General features: G+C 41.8%; 1 protein-coding gene across 3 annotated transcripts in view; it reads right to left on the reverse strand.

Annotated features, from left to right (window-relative positions):
- Positions 1–15,511, reverse strand: part of TMEM117 (transmembrane protein 117) — a 241,477-nt gene extending 225,966 nt beyond the window's left edge. Inside the window, exons 1-2 of one of the 3 annotated variants that reach the window (XM_052788714.1) lie at positions 15,264–15,511; positions 14,743–15,005 (exon numbers count right to left, since the gene is read on the reverse strand). The gene's annotated coding sequence lies outside the window, so the exon portion shown is untranslated. Of the gene's footprint in view, positions 1–39; positions 184–14,742 lie in introns of those variants that run through there. The other 2 variants (XM_052788715.1, XM_052788713.1) reach the window with 2 other exon arrangements.
- Between the last annotated feature and the right edge of the window lie 15 nt (positions 15,512–15,526).

The raw sequence follows: 15,526 nt of genomic DNA on the forward strand, positions 1-15,526 counted from the left end.
GGAAAACCCTCGTGTTCGGGAGGGGAGGGAGGTCTCTACCCATTTTGCTTCCGTGGAAGGGGGCTATCGGGGGGCCACGGCCGGTCTCCGGGGCGAGCACACAGTCGGTATTGTGGCTGTGTCGGGCAAAACGCCCCCGTGCAGCCCGACGGAGCTGTTGACATTGCACTTCAGCCGAATTGTCAACCGAAGCCTTTTTACGTGGGATGTGGTCCCTAGTGCCAGCGTGCTGGTATTGCTGACATCCCAGGAAAACGTTTACAGGATGCTCTTAGCATTGCACTGTGACTGGGTCTTAAGGCAGCGTGTACTAGTTCTGGTCATCGCTGAGGACGGGTAAAACCAAGCCGAAGGTGCTAGAGACAGCCTCAATGTCTTGTTGTGAAAAGCCAGGTAACTCCATTGGGGCAGGTATCTGAAATACAGCATCCGACTGAAAACAGGGATGGATATGCGCTTGGCTGCTTCAGGCCAAGGTACGGAGGAATGTGGCTGAGCTCCACGGAGGAATGTGGAAGGGTCTTTAGGGGAGCCAGGTTGTGAAAGACCAGCACAACCACAACAAGCACCAGATGAAGACTTGGGAATCCCTTCTGTACTTACGGCAATATAGTTTTACGTATTTTTGTAAACAAAAATAACTGTATTGAAAGTATCTGACATAATCACTGCATTATCTTCCTCAGTAGAACAGCCTATGAGATGCTCAATTTTAGGTAGAAAGATGCAACATTCAATATTTAACACTAACACCCCCCCCCCAGCGATCTTTACAGTAAACAGAAAATTAAAATATTCAGAGGCAAAAAATCATCTGTCCTGGTTTCAGCTGGGATAGAGTTAACTGTCTTCCTAGTAGCTGGTACAGTGCTATGTTTTGAGTTCAGAGCGAAGAATGTTGATAACACTGATGTTTTCAGTTGTTGCTCAGTAGTGTTTAGACTAATGTCAAGGATTTTTCAGCTTCTCATGCCCAGCCAGTGAGAAAGCTGGAGGGGCACAAGAAGTTGGCACAGGACACAGCCAGGGCACCTGACCCAAACTGGCCAACGGTGTATTCCATACCATGTGACGTCCCATCCAGTACAGAAACGGGGAAGTGGGGGGCAGGGATTCGCCGCTCGGGGGACTGGCTGGGTGTCGGTCGGCAGGTGGTGAGCAATTGCACTGCGCATCATTTGTACATTCCAATCCTTTCATTATTGCTGTTGTCATTTTATTAGTGTTATCATTATCATTATTAGTTTCTTCTTTTCTGTTCTATTAAACCGTTCTTATCTCAACCCACGGGTTTTGCTTCTTCTCCCGATTTTCTCCCCCATCCCACTGGGTGGGGGGGAGTGAGTGAGCGGCTGCGTGGTGTTTAGTTGCTGGCTGGGGTTAAACCACGACATCATCATGTGCCACGAAAGAGTACAGAAACACAGCGTACAGCACTGCCTGTTCATGCAACAGTTCTGTGTGCACTGCCACGCTTGCAGAACTGTCTCCTTCTGTTCAACAAATGAGAATCCACAGAGAAGGAGGCAGCACCCACCACAAAAGAGATCACGCTCTTCGTGCACCTACACACTAAGAAAAAATTTTCTTCAGCTCACATGGAAACCCATGCTACAACTACAAAGCATTCCTGAACATTTTTTCAGATAGTAAATCAGTGAGCAAGTTTTTGAAGCCACTAAGTCAATCAAATGAAAATCATCTACTTTTCTATTAAAGTCACCGAAAGCATAAGTGCACCATGCACCTCTCCCAAATTTCATGTTGCAATTGCTTTCTTAGAGGAAGCTAGTATTTTTTGAAACAATGTAATATTTCACTAGTACATAAAAAAAAGCTGGACCACTCCTATTCCTTTTTTTTTAATCAAACAATCAAGATTTAGTTGATGAAATACATACCTGAATAGCAACAATTAACAAATAATCTAAGCAGGCAAGACCAATCGGGCCCACTCTCTAAAAACCAGGAACTGCCAGCAACAGAAGAATATAAACTCTCTTACCTACGAAATCGTCAGCAAGTGAACAGGCCAGCAGTAAAACCAGTAAGTTGAACCTAAAAAGCAGGTTGAATCAGGACAATGAGTCATCTTGAAATGCTAGTTTCGATACTTATGAATGAAACTATTTTACCAGCATTCCTACTACAAAATAGCACTTGTGTAAAGGCTATCGAGCATAGCTGTGAGTACTGAAATAACCGTATACACATCTTACTGCAGTATCAATTTCTGTAGAGTCATTTTACATTCAAATATGAGGAATCAGCCTTCTGCACATTAGTCTGTAACTGGAAAGTTCTCTTACAAGACTCTGCTACCTCAGACAACTCTGTCTGGTGCAGGAACATGCGCCGAGCTACAGTATGTTCCAAAATAATGATGCTGTACTAAGAGGCAGGTTTCTTTGCTTTTCTATGCCAAAGCAAAAGTGCTAGCTTTGTCAGTGAAAAAGCTGCAGGTCCAAACTAAAAAGACTCATGTAATCACTCTATTCAAAAACAAAATAAAAAGAAAATGCAATTCATTATAAAATCCTGTGCATCCAGGACTGAAAGGTAATTCTGGAGATTGGAAAAAAAATGCTACAGCTTCCTCTGAGAAAGCTCTCTGATATCCCATGTTATCTATACCGACTATGTGCTTGGCTAGTTGATCCACAAAACTGTGGGTCACTTAACACCTGTGAAATTTCACCGAATCACAACATAGCTGAGGCTGGAAGGGACCTCTGGAGATCCTCTAGTCCAGCCCTCTGCTCAGAGCAGGGTTGTGTCCAGTTGGGTTTTAAGTATATCCAAGGTTGGAGACTCCACAACCCCTCTGGGCTACCTGTTCCAATGTTTGACCACCCTCACAGTAAAAAGGTTTTTTCATAAGTTCAGTGGAACTTCCTGTATTTCAGTTTGTGCCCATTGCCTCTCGTCCTTTCACTGGACAGCACTGAGTCGACTCTGGCTTCATGTTTACTCCTCCTATCAGGCTTTTAGACACATCGATAAGATCCTCTCCCTTGAGCCCCCTCTTCTCAAGGTTAAACAGTCCCAGCTCTCTCAGCCTGTCCTCCCACTCCTTTCACCTGTGGCTGCACAAATGCCTCCTCCCTGGCTTGCTGCTTGGAAAAAGTACTTCATTCCCTCAAACCTCAAACCCCAAACCCCCATTACTCAGGGACTGTGCTCCTAATGTATTTTGATTCCATCCTGCTGTTGCGGGTTGACCCCAGCCAGCAGGTAAGCACCCATACAGCTGCTAGCTCACTCCCCCCCGCCTCCTCCCTCAGTGGGACAGGGGAGGGAATAGGAAAAAAAGAGAGAAAACTCATGGGTCGAGACAAAGATGGCTTAATAAGTGAAGAAAAAAAGTGAGAATTAATAAAATGTAATAAATGAGAATTAAAAAGAAAAAGTGATGCTAAGGCAATCACTCACCAAGGCCCACAAGCAGACCGATGCCTGGTCAGTCTCTGCTAGCCAGCTTTGAAGCCAACCCCCATCCCACCCTTTTCTTCCACGCAGTTTTATTGCTGGGCATGATGTCATATGGCATGGTGTATCCCCTTGGCCAGTTTGGGTCAGCTGTCCTGGCTGTGTCCCCTCCCAATTTCTTGCCTATCCCCAGCCTACTCGCTGCGGGGGGAGTGCGGGCAGAGTGGGAAGAGAGACAGCCTTGATCCTGTGCAAGCACTGCTCAGCAATAGCCAAAACATAGGTGTGTTTTCAAAGCTGTTTTAGCCACAAACCCAAAACACAGCACAATATCGCTGCTATGAAGGAAGTTAACCCCAGGCCAGATCCAGTACACCTGCAAAATATAGCCTTGTAACAAAAGAGTCCCCCCTTTGAAATTTCACAGTCACGGTTATGGCAACCCATCTCAGCCACACCACTTAAGATCTATTCATTATCTGCATTCCCCAACTCATTTCTTACTGTCTATAAGAAGAGAAAGCAGCACATTAAAACATGGAACAAATGGGAAAAAAACCAAAAGCTGACAACAGTTAGTGTATAACTAAAGAGTTAAATAATTTAAAAACTTAGAAGAAAGAAAAGGCAAAAATATGTATCTCCCATGGAAAGTAAGAATATTAAATTAATCAGAGATAATGACATTGCAAATACTAGTACTGCTTCACTACAAGATGTGAAAGATAGAAATGTCTAGAAGAATGTGGAACAGCAGAAATGTTTCTATTGCATATTTGGAAAACATAAAAAGTGTTTTCACATTATGTAACATTGAAATACTTTCCGTTAAATCAATAATATGAAAGGATAGTAAACAGCAGCAACTTAAACATTTATTTTTAAATGGCAGGTCGAAGAGTTATTAGAAAAATAAATGAAAGATGTGATAGACAGCAATGTTAATCATTAAATTTGTTTCCTAACAACTTCTGAAATGCTGAGGAAATTTCATAGAACTAGAAGAAAGTTAATGTTGTAACAATATTTAAAGGGTAAATAGGATGACCTACTTAATTACAGGCTTTGCAGGCTGACAGCAAGCATGGGCAAAAATATGGGAAAGGCAGGTTCAGGTCTCAATTACTGAAAGAAGTGAAAGGGAGAAGAACCGGAATAACCAAACAGAAGACAGTGGTGCAGGCTGTGCAGCCATGCAATCCCCAGCCTCCACACGCACACGCTCTAAGTCAGAGCAGCCACCAGATTTAGTCATGATTTTGGCCTAACTAGTGCCTCTGTTTCTGCGAGAACAACCAGCAATAATACAAGCTGACAGAACGCACTCTTTGAAAAACCGTTCTGATGTCACTTCGGGATATAATGCATTTGTTTGGTTAGGTCAGTACCAAGATATATATACACATACCTGAAATCCTTAAGGGATTTATGTGATCAGATAGCTACTGACATTTCAATGAAAGAATTAGAATGATGCAAAATCAACATTATACGCAATACACAGGTGAACTAACAGGCTTCCAAGTCATGATAAAGGGCCTTATTTCTAGTTCAATCTAACATTTTTCATCAACGAAACAAGGAAGAGATTGCAAATTATCTAAAATGAGGGAAACTAAAAATAATGGCAAAAGGACACATTTCTGACACTAAGCCTCTGGACTCTTTGACTTGTTAGGTACAACCCAAAACATTTCAAACCAAATGTAAATGTGAATAGGAACAAATTATACCTCCTGTTTCTATAACGCAGAAAAAATGAAAAAAAAAGAGCTTGGATATAGATTTTAACAAATATAAATGATGCTTTAGCTAAAAATGTTAGTGGAATCTTGGGATCTGGGTGATTAATATGTACTTTTTGATCCTTGTCAAGCAAGTTTTAGTTTACCAAGATGAAGTTAAGGGATGGTTTCATCATTGTTGATAGGTTAAATCACAAAAATATAATTTTGAGCAGAATTTAATACATATATCTAATTTTGCAATACCAGTGGAACTTGGGACAAAAAGCAGTAGGAGAACCAGAACTTTGAGTGACCTTTTACATACTGTGAAACAGAACTTCAGTCCTGGAGTCAAATGATACAGGACTTACCAAGGTTAAAGCAGAAGCTGTACTGGAAGTTTTGAAGATGGTAAGTCAAATGATAAACAAAACTTACACTTGAATGAAGTACTTAGTTCTGTTCATCCAGAACAAATTTACTCCAAGTAAGCATGACTCTACTTCAAATAATCTAGACTGATTTCAAACAGACAGACAGCACACACTTAGCCTAGATAAAATCACTGAAGAAGAACGGTCTAGTGAGGTGAATTTACACCACTAATTAAATACCTTTTAAGTGCATCTGCTGGCCATATGGATGATTTCAACTAATAGAACAACGACGTGACTTCTGTACTAGGAAAAGAAAGGAATAATCAGCTTGCAGCTACCTCGATAGTTGCATATACAGAATCAGAGAAAACACAAATTAAGAAAAAGTGGAATCTGAATTCAGCCTTCCACGGATACTGCTTAACCACATTGTCCAAGTTTATTGCAAGGGTAAAAGAAGACTTCAGAAAGATAGAATTCAAGCTGGAAGACAAAACGTCAGAAAAATAGTAAGTCGTAACAGAAGGTCTTTGGGAAAAGAAAATATGCTCTAATGTTGCTGAACTCTAGTAAGAAAAATATAACATCACGTTTTGCTGAGTATGAGCTTTATATTCTTTTATACAAGCAGGCCTCAGATTACTATCTGACAGGAGAATAATTTAAGCTTTATTAGCTTATTCAATACTAAAGACAAATTTGTTTAAAAATAATGAGGGGTAATTTCTTAACCTCATGAAAAAACACAGGACAAAAAAGAGTCTTGTGTTTTCAACCACTGTATCTCATAATGTTCTTCCAAAGTGCAATGAACAACTGTATTTTGTGTAACTACAGTATAACAACACATTGCCTCTGTAAAAAAAAAAGTCTGAAGGCTTTACTTTGTTGTCATACAAATTCCATGTGTCTTGATCCTATTTCTATTAGAGCAAAAATAGGTGTAGCATGACATAAAAATTTCGCATCTTGACGAAAGTACTGCTTTTAAATTCAAGCACAGTGTGATAACTCAAGCAATTAAATGACTTTATTTTCATATCTCCGCATACCTGAAATCGGAGTACGTTATCTAATACAATAAAAGGAGTCTGAGAGCTGATCATGCACTGTCATATACACCTGACTGGATCAGGGGAACAGAAACAGAGGCAGGGCAGGGAATACTATGAGGCGCTGGCTGCTGTGCTGGGGGTCTCGGTAGAGACTATGGCAAACTGGACACTGCACTAATACAACCGAGGAGCAAATCTGTCCCTGCCGAAGCAGACACACACAGCTGTCTTGTGCAAAACATGGCTTGTCTGAGCTGTGGACCAAACCCCAGGAATACAAGTGAGCTATGCTTGCTAACAACTTCAGTGTGACTGTCCAAATGGTAGCACTTGGTGAATCAGAACTATAATCTCACTGAAAATAATCAAATGTACCAATATTAAACATGAGAGAGCTAATCATAATCTGAAGATAATTAAGAGAATCGTATATACACTGCTACGCCTAGAGAGGAGGGTTTTTGCTGTCAGATTTTTAGTTTTAGACAAGTGATGAGAAGACCAACTTTTGTGACCTTTCTTTAAAGCTTCTTCTCATTGTATATAGGGATATGCAGTATCTATTATGCAAATAGACATTTTTTCAATGGCCAAAGAATAGCCTGTGACAAATGCCTGTTATTTTTAGCTCACACTAATGCACTGTGAAAAAGCATAGTATGCAAAAAAAAAAAAAATTACAATGATAAATGTAATAATTTATTTACTAGCTGGAAATCCATTGAAAATGGACAGGCACTTTGAATAAGTGTACAGTGCGGTCAAAATGTCCTTTGCTTGTTTACCGAATTTCCTTTCATTTATAAGAAGAGCAGTGGGTGCACTGTAGAATCTTTTGGAACTAAAATGAAGTACTGGAGACCTTCGGCTTATGCTGAGACATAGCATACATCTGGGTTTGTGTGTGCCTGTGAGGGCCTTATTCTGCTGGAAACTAAGTGCAAGGAGCTGAGTACTAACATAGCAGTCTTAAATGCTAGAAGGGAACAACGCAAATACTTCAGGTTTCACTGCAAGTCTTTCTCCTACCCTTCTTCCACGTTTCTGTCTATTTAAACAGTACACACTGGAGAGTAAGGATCTGTGTCAGAGTTTTATTCTGTTGCATCTCAGAATACTTTCTGCAATTAGTAATAAAATCCCTAATTGGTCTCATAGAGCCCTTCTGGGATAAAACTCCCCATATTTTCTTGCTACTATTTTTTAATAGTGATTTATGGGTAGAAACTGGGTGTCACTTCTGAGTGACTCAGGAGAAAAGTCTGTCTGACTGAATTCCTCTCCAGCAAGTGGGACCCCATGAGTAGGAGGAATCCTTTGGCCCAGGTCCTCCCATTCTTTCACCCCAGCTTCGACACCTCTCAGAAGGTCTTAGCTGTCCTCATGATGCCTACATCAAAAAGTGGAATTATCTAACAACAATTTGAAACTTTTCTTACTTTCTTTGGAAATTTGGATAAGACTGTAAAACAGCAATGAGAAGCATACAAGGAGCCATTAGAGAGAACCCAATAGTCGGCGGATGAGGAATACGGTTGGATGGTCGCGTCCAGAGGGTAGTGGTCAACAGCTCAATGTCCAGATGGAGATCAGTGACAAGTGGTGTCCCTGAGGGGTCTGTATTGGGACCAGTACCATTTAATATCTTCATCAATGACACAGACAGCGGGATCGAGTGCCCCCTCAGCAAGTTCACAGAGGACACCAAGCTGAGTGGTGCGGTTGACACGCCTGAGGGACAGGATGCCATCCAGAGGGACCTGGACAATCTCAAGAAGTGGGCCCATGTGAACCTCATGAGGTTCAACAAGGCCAAGTGCAAGGTCCTGCACCTGGGTCAGGGCAACCCCTGCTATCAATACAGGCTGGGGGATGAAGGGATTGAGAAGAGCCCTGCAGAGAAGGACTTGGGGGTACTGGTGGATGAAAAATTGGACACAAGCTGACAATGTGCACTCGCAGCCCAGAAAGCCACTGTATCCTGGGCTGCATCAAAAGAAGGGTGGCCAGCAGATCGAGGGAGGGGATTCTGCCCCTCTGCTCTGCTCTGGTGAGACCCCACCTGCAGTACTGCATTCAGCTCTGGGGTCCTCAGCACAGGAAAGACGTGGACCTGTTGGAGCGGGTCCAGAAGAGGGCCACAAAAATGGTCAGAGGGCTGGAGCACCTCTCCTATGAAGAAAGGCTGAGGGAGTTAGGGTTGTTCAGCCTGGAGAAGGCTCCAGGGAGACCTTATAGCAGCCTTCCAGTACTTAAAGGCAACCTAAAAGAAAGATGGGGACAGACTTTTTAGTAGGGCCTGTTGCGATAGGACGAGGGGTAATGGTTTTAAACAAAAAGAGGGTAGATTTAGACTAGATGGAAGAAGAAATCTTTTACAATGAGGGTGGTGAAACACTGGCACATGTTGCCCAGAGAAGCTGTAGATGCCCCATCCCTGGAAACATTCAAGGTCAGGCTGGACGGGGCTCTGAGCAACCTGATCTGGTTGAAGATGTCCCTGCTCATTGCTGGGGGGTTGGACTAGGGGACCTTTAAAGGTCCCTTCCAACCCAAACCATTCTATGGTTCTATGATTCTATTAGAGCCAGTAAGTTCACAGCCATACATGCAATGGAGAAACAGGCAGGAACCTGGGATCTCAGGAAGGATAGGCAAAATGTCAAGGAAAATATAAGAGAAAGACTGAAATTTTCAAACACTGATACTCCTAGGCTATAGGGTAAACAGTTTTAGCAAGGCCCAGAGGCTCTGCAACACTCTAATTAAGAGAGGAAGTGACTTAGGACTTTGTGTCTTCAACACAGAGTGCAAACAATGCCTTGGCCACAGTCACATTTGCTTCATCTGGCATTAGTCTGTACTAACCGTACCTCATCAAGAGAGGAACCGCCATCTCTGTAGTAATGGGAAACAAGATAAACAACTGCATATAATCAGCACAGTGCTGGTGTTTCAGCTGATAGTATTTCACAATGACTTAAATGCACTCATCTAAGGTAAATATTAAAAGAAAGTGGAAATATGTATGAAAGGAATGTTGCCCAGCATCAATCTTTTGAGGTCACCAGGAAAATTACAGGATCCATGCTAGTGCTGCACCAGTTTATCATCCTAGATCATCTGCCATTAAAAGCAGTTCACATACTTCCTACTCATAGAATCCTGGCTGTACCAAAGTCAGTGAGAGAATTCTTAATGATTTCAGTAGAGTCATGATATCCTGCATATAATGTTAGGAAAAACAGAAGTGTAATCTCTGATTTTTTAAATATGCATTTTCACCTAATCATTGTATCTGCCGTGTTATTATTTTTTAAATGTTTTTAATAACAGGAATATTTGAGTGAGGAAATCTTTGAGAAAATGACTACTTTCCAGGGTACTCAAAACTACCTACCAGCTCATTAGATCATGCAAACTTCGAATACTGCTCTATGCTCAGACATGACTACTGGCCAGACAAGCCACCCACCTGCAGGAGGTAATTACCAGTCTTGGCAGATAAGGTCTACTCTAAATCTAGACAGTATTGTGTTTGGTGGCTCTCTGCCAGGACTCACTAGCATTCTAAAAGGGGTCCTTCTACAGTCATCATGTGCTGGGCTGTCAGTATGATCATCTAAATGGGACTGAAACAGTCCCAAGCACATTTTCTTTCTCATCAAGAAATAGCTAGCAAATCCAATGAAGTGGAAGATAGAGTAGCCCTAATTGACATGAAAATGTGAAAGGAGAGGCTGCTGAAAGACTTTGAATGTACCCAGTCTCTTCAAAAATAAATGGATATTGGAACAATTTTTCTAGATCCAGAGGAAGGTTTTGCATGAACACAAACAGCAGCTCATGTTTGCCTTGGAGGTTTTTTTAATACAAGATGTTGATTTTTAATATAAGTGTTATTTATGTGGAGCTTCATCTTGGTGGCAAGCAGATTTCATTCCTGTTGAATGAAGATAATAATATGGCTTCAGTTACTGCTTTGTTATCATCTTTGATCTGGGCTACAGCAATGTAATACACCTTGCTATAAATAATTAGTACATCTCTTTAGCCAGTCACCCTATTGGAGCAGATCATGTCCTGCTTCTGTTTTCTGTGCAGTCTTCCCCTAGAATCCAGTCAAATTTAAAATCTTGGTATTTATGGTCAGGCATATGATAGTCTGGGAAGAAGGCACGCATACACTAGCTTAGTCCTGATAGCTTAAAATGGAAATTGTGACTTATAAATCTACTCCAGAGGCCTAAGGGAGCTGTCCAGGTCTTTACAAAGTTTTTCTTGCTTTCTTTGACCCAAGAATCACTTTGAACATCATGTAAGATGATTCCTAAAAATCTCTTGTGTGCTCTACACACAAGGAGACTTCTTGGAACTTGTCATCAATAACTGACAAAGCAAACATAGGTTTTAAATAATTAAAATAATTTTTCCCACTGGAGGGAAAAGGCAAAATTGAGAACCACAGAGATACCAGTTGTACTGCTTAATGTGCTTCAGAAATGCATTCAAATAACACACCATGGAGGCAGAACGGAAAATCTGAAAACAGTGGCTGAAAGGGTGCCTGGATTACAAATCATTTTGCACAATGATTTTGCAGTGGTATTTACACGTTACTTAATCACTACTATTGGGGTAAGTATATGAAAGAACAAACAACATTTGAGAAATATCATAATTTAAAAATCACTGAGAGCATGAAACAATTTGACCATCATATTGCCCATTATGCTGTGCATAGAGAATGTAGAGATGCCATGTCTAGTGTTTATCTACAGATTTACCAGATCAGGTTAAGAGCTAGAAATGGACAAAGATATCAACAAACCATATTCAGAATCAACTCCTTAATAAGGTCTAGAAGCACTTAACAGAACAGAAAGATGTAAGAAATATGGGAATTCCCTCCAATTGTGCTTTGTTCAGTTTATTTCACAGGACATTTGCTTCTTATTATCAAAGCATACCAAAACATGACAAGAATCAGTTGTCTACAACTTTCAGGATAGCAAAACCTTTTGCTGCAAATCTGTTTTCATCTATGGCAGTGGCTAGGAAAACACCAGCACCTCAGACCTGGCTATCTACGACACTGTAATTCAGTTTAAAATAGTTGTCTATCTAGCACGTTCCTGGCTACCCACAGACAACGCCTACCGTGTCAGCTGTTTAAGCAGCCAGAAAGAAAAGCCCCTCCGATTATGAATATTAAGAGACAGGAGCCAGACAGTTTATTTACTCATTTACGAGAAATGAGCAGAAATACCTCAGAGCATAAAGAAACTAAGAGATATTCATACTGCTATAAAGACTTACTGATGAACATAAAGTGAGAGCTGTCCACAGTGTAATAAAAACCACTTGCTGTAATGGCAAGAGAGCGATGTGTTCTTATAGCAATACTTCTTAATAGTAGACTTACCCATAAGCTCTAGCCATCACAAAGAAATACCTTTTTATTTGACTTGAACATAGTGTGTTGGTTGATTAGAGCTACATATACTGAGACTTACAAACAGGTAACACTGGCACGCTCAGAAATCAAAGTCCATTTTGCTAGGAACAGCTTTCACACATATCCTCGAAGTTATAAGGAAATCTGACTCTAGGAGTGGTATGATTTCTAATTTCTTTGTTTAGCTACCTATGGGTGTATGGGAATGGAGATTACTGGAAGCAAACAGAGTTGAAGAAATGAAGTTTTCACATATTTCTGAAGGAAGTAGTTGATATTCATTCTTACTCTGTATGGAAGGAAGTTCATCTTGCTGATGGACTAACTCTCTGATACTATAATTATCTTATGAAAATATGGTTATTTTTGAAGAATATGCTGATGGGGGAAAAGAACAATCTAAGATGAAGCTTTGAAGAGTGTCAGGCTAGAGATCCACAGGCAAGGGAGCTCCACAGCAAGAAAGTGAGGTTGTAATATTGCCCAGTAAAAAGGTTTTCCCTCTTCAGCTGTTGGAAATGTGTTTAGTGTTTGAAGTGTCACCTCAAGATAGGTATGGACTGCAGTGATAAAAACTGTATGTAAAAAAATACGTGCATTTCCATTGTCAGGTGGACAATTATAGTCAAACCTGGAACAGGCCTTCCTGGCAACATCACAACAGGAGAAAACGTTTGGACAGCATTCCGGAATTATGAACACAATTAACTGAGGATTCCATAGAGATTATAACCACAGCATTTAATAAACTAGCATAAGCAAATAGAGCATTGCTAAATCAATGAAGAAGCAAATGTATAGGGAAAGACAATAAAGACACTGAAAATGAAAACAAGACCCAGAAGTCACATAGAAAATGCTGTACCAAACTCTATTAAAAATATTTCCTTTTGACTAGTCATTTATTATTCAGTTAAAATAATCTTACTAAATTTGGGAAACTGCAGTATGCTGTCTCTACCAAAACAATCACAGCCTTAATTAGATACAAAACCTAACGTATTCTGGAAAAAATTAATTCAAGTACAGGGAAGAAAATATAACTAATAAAAAGAAAAAAGTTACTTAATGCATATGCTAACAGATAAACCTCCCTGTTCTTACCCTGACACTCTTATGATCAGGATAGGAGTTTAATAATCAAAAACATTTCAGTAAGACTCTGAAGCACACTGAAATTCAGAAGTTTAGGCTTCTTCAATAGACATAAAATCGTTACTTGCTTGTGCTTGTTTCTGTGCAATGTCTCTTCTTTGCCAAACATCAAACCCCCAATAGAGAAAAATATTTGTGATATTGAGATTTTAAAAAAATAGACTTTCAGTTCATCTTTTTGCCAAAAAGGTGCTACAAAATGCCAGTGTGTACCAGTCTTGTTTCACATGAAGCAGATGTTAAGATGCCGTTCCTGCACTTTGGAGCCCTCTGACATACTGGCGGGAACTGATGTGATGTGACCTCAGATAGTCAAGGTGGTCTCAATAGGGTGACAGACGTTATACTTTCATACCACTCTGATAGTCTAAGCATGGTTTCCATTGAAAGCACAGTTCCACAGTCTTAGCTACACATCCTCGTTACCACGTTGTGCCGACAGCAGTGCTCCCGGGGACACATGACTAACTCGATCAAGGAACTGATCTGTCTTTTCAGGACATCTGCCTATCAAGGAAAACTTCCTTTTCCCTCATAAAATTTCAGGCAAATCCATCCTTTACAAACACTAAAACCAACACAGTGGAGGAACCAAGAACACAGGACCCATGGCAGGCTTAGGCTCAAATGATTCAAAGTAATTGTGATCGCACCACATCTTTGCTTGCCACTCTGGCTGGATCTCTAGTACTCCTTTCCTCTCGGAAAAGCTGCTCTTCTTATAACCTCTGTGCTCCTGGAGGCTTATAATAGGGGAATTAGAGCTGACCTCTGGGTACCTGGGAAGCACCTCCTGTCTCTCATTTCTTGGTTTCACATGAAGTCTTTTCCCTGCCTCTTTCAGCCTCCTTGCTAGAAGAAAGATAAACTGCAGCTTCTCAGTTTCCCCAGCTGCTGCAGTCCTCACAGTTAGTCCCAGCTCGCTAGCTGGTGACGTGTCTCCCCAGTGACTTCATATTTGCCGGACTGGCATTAAGCAGCACACCTCACATACCACAGTTACAGTGCTATTTCACATTTCCCAAATAGGACACTAAATCCCTCACCTCTTTAAACTGGGGATCTGACAAAGTGCAGGCACCCCCATCTATCAACATAGCTGACTTCAGAAATTCCTGAGCTGCAGCACTCTGGAGGCTGGGAAGGTGAGCCAGGGAAGGATTACCACGTGCTTGCCTTACTTTTCTACTCTTGCCTGGTCCACTGAGCTAGATATTTGGTATGCCCTGTTACAGCATTTCTTATGTTCTCAGTTTGAACAGTGACCCATAAACTCCTGCTAACTCCCAGGAATCTGAAGGAATCGTCAGCATCAGGACATTACATTAAGTGCCCACAGCCCTGTTACATCTACAGTTGCCTGCACATTTCACCTGCAGAGCCTAATCCAGACCACAGCACAGATTAAAAACGCTGAGTACAGGAGGCAGAAGCCATTTCTAAAGAAGAGATAGAAGCCATCTTTTTGTTGTTAGGGGACGGTGCTTCTCAACCTGTAGACAGACGTGCCTGCGAAAGACAGCTAGCAAGAGCAAACCTACCTTCAGAGCATGCTTGAAGTCATGACGCAGGACTCTTCTTCACTGGGAACTTTAAAAGTTCAAGGAAACCTCATCAACACAGGTTGAAAAGGTGTAAAAGCTTTTGGCCGTGTGGGCAGGCTGCTCACTGAGAAGCAGGTACACCCTTTCTCTGCCTGGACCCGTGCCTTGCCAGTGCAGACAAGCATCTCAACTGCCAGATCCATGCTGAAGAAAAAATCTTCACTATTTCTGTTGATGCAGTGCCACCAAGTAGCAAAAAACTGCAAAATTAACAGAGAAAGACTGCCTTGTCTGGGGCAAGGGCTTGAGCCGAAAGAGCCGTGGTTCCGGGCTCTGCCCCGAGTTCTGGGCTCTTTCCCCAGATTTCTGGGCTCTGCCCCCCGAGTTCTGGGCTCTTTCCCCAGATTTCTGGGCTCTGCCCCCTGAGTTCTGGGCTCTTTCCCCAGATTTCTGGGCTCTTTATGGGGTGAGTGTTTAATGCAGAATTCACAGCACACACGAGCCGCCTGCTGTCCCACCTTGCGGCTCCTTCCCTGCCGCCCCGAGCAAGGGCCGGAGGTCCCCGCGACGAGACTCCTGGAGATCAACTCAATTCACCTCGGGATCAACTCAATTCACCTCAGAGACTTTGATTTTTCAGTACTTCAGCCAACAAGCAACCCTGCGGGGCACTTGTCCCTTTCCGCCGGGGAGGATGACGGCGGGCGCAGGGGGCTCTGTACCCCGTCCCCCTTTTAAAGCAGCCAGAGGAGACGTCTGGAGGAGCGGGTACAGGGGAGGC

The sequence above is a fragment of the Harpia harpyja genome, chromosome 6 (assembly GCF_026419915.1).
Source record: "Harpia harpyja isolate bHarHar1 chromosome 6, bHarHar1 primary haplotype, whole genome shotgun sequence".
In the NCBI taxonomy this organism is placed as follows: domain Eukaryota; kingdom Metazoa; phylum Chordata; class Aves; order Accipitriformes; family Accipitridae; genus Harpia; species Harpia harpyja.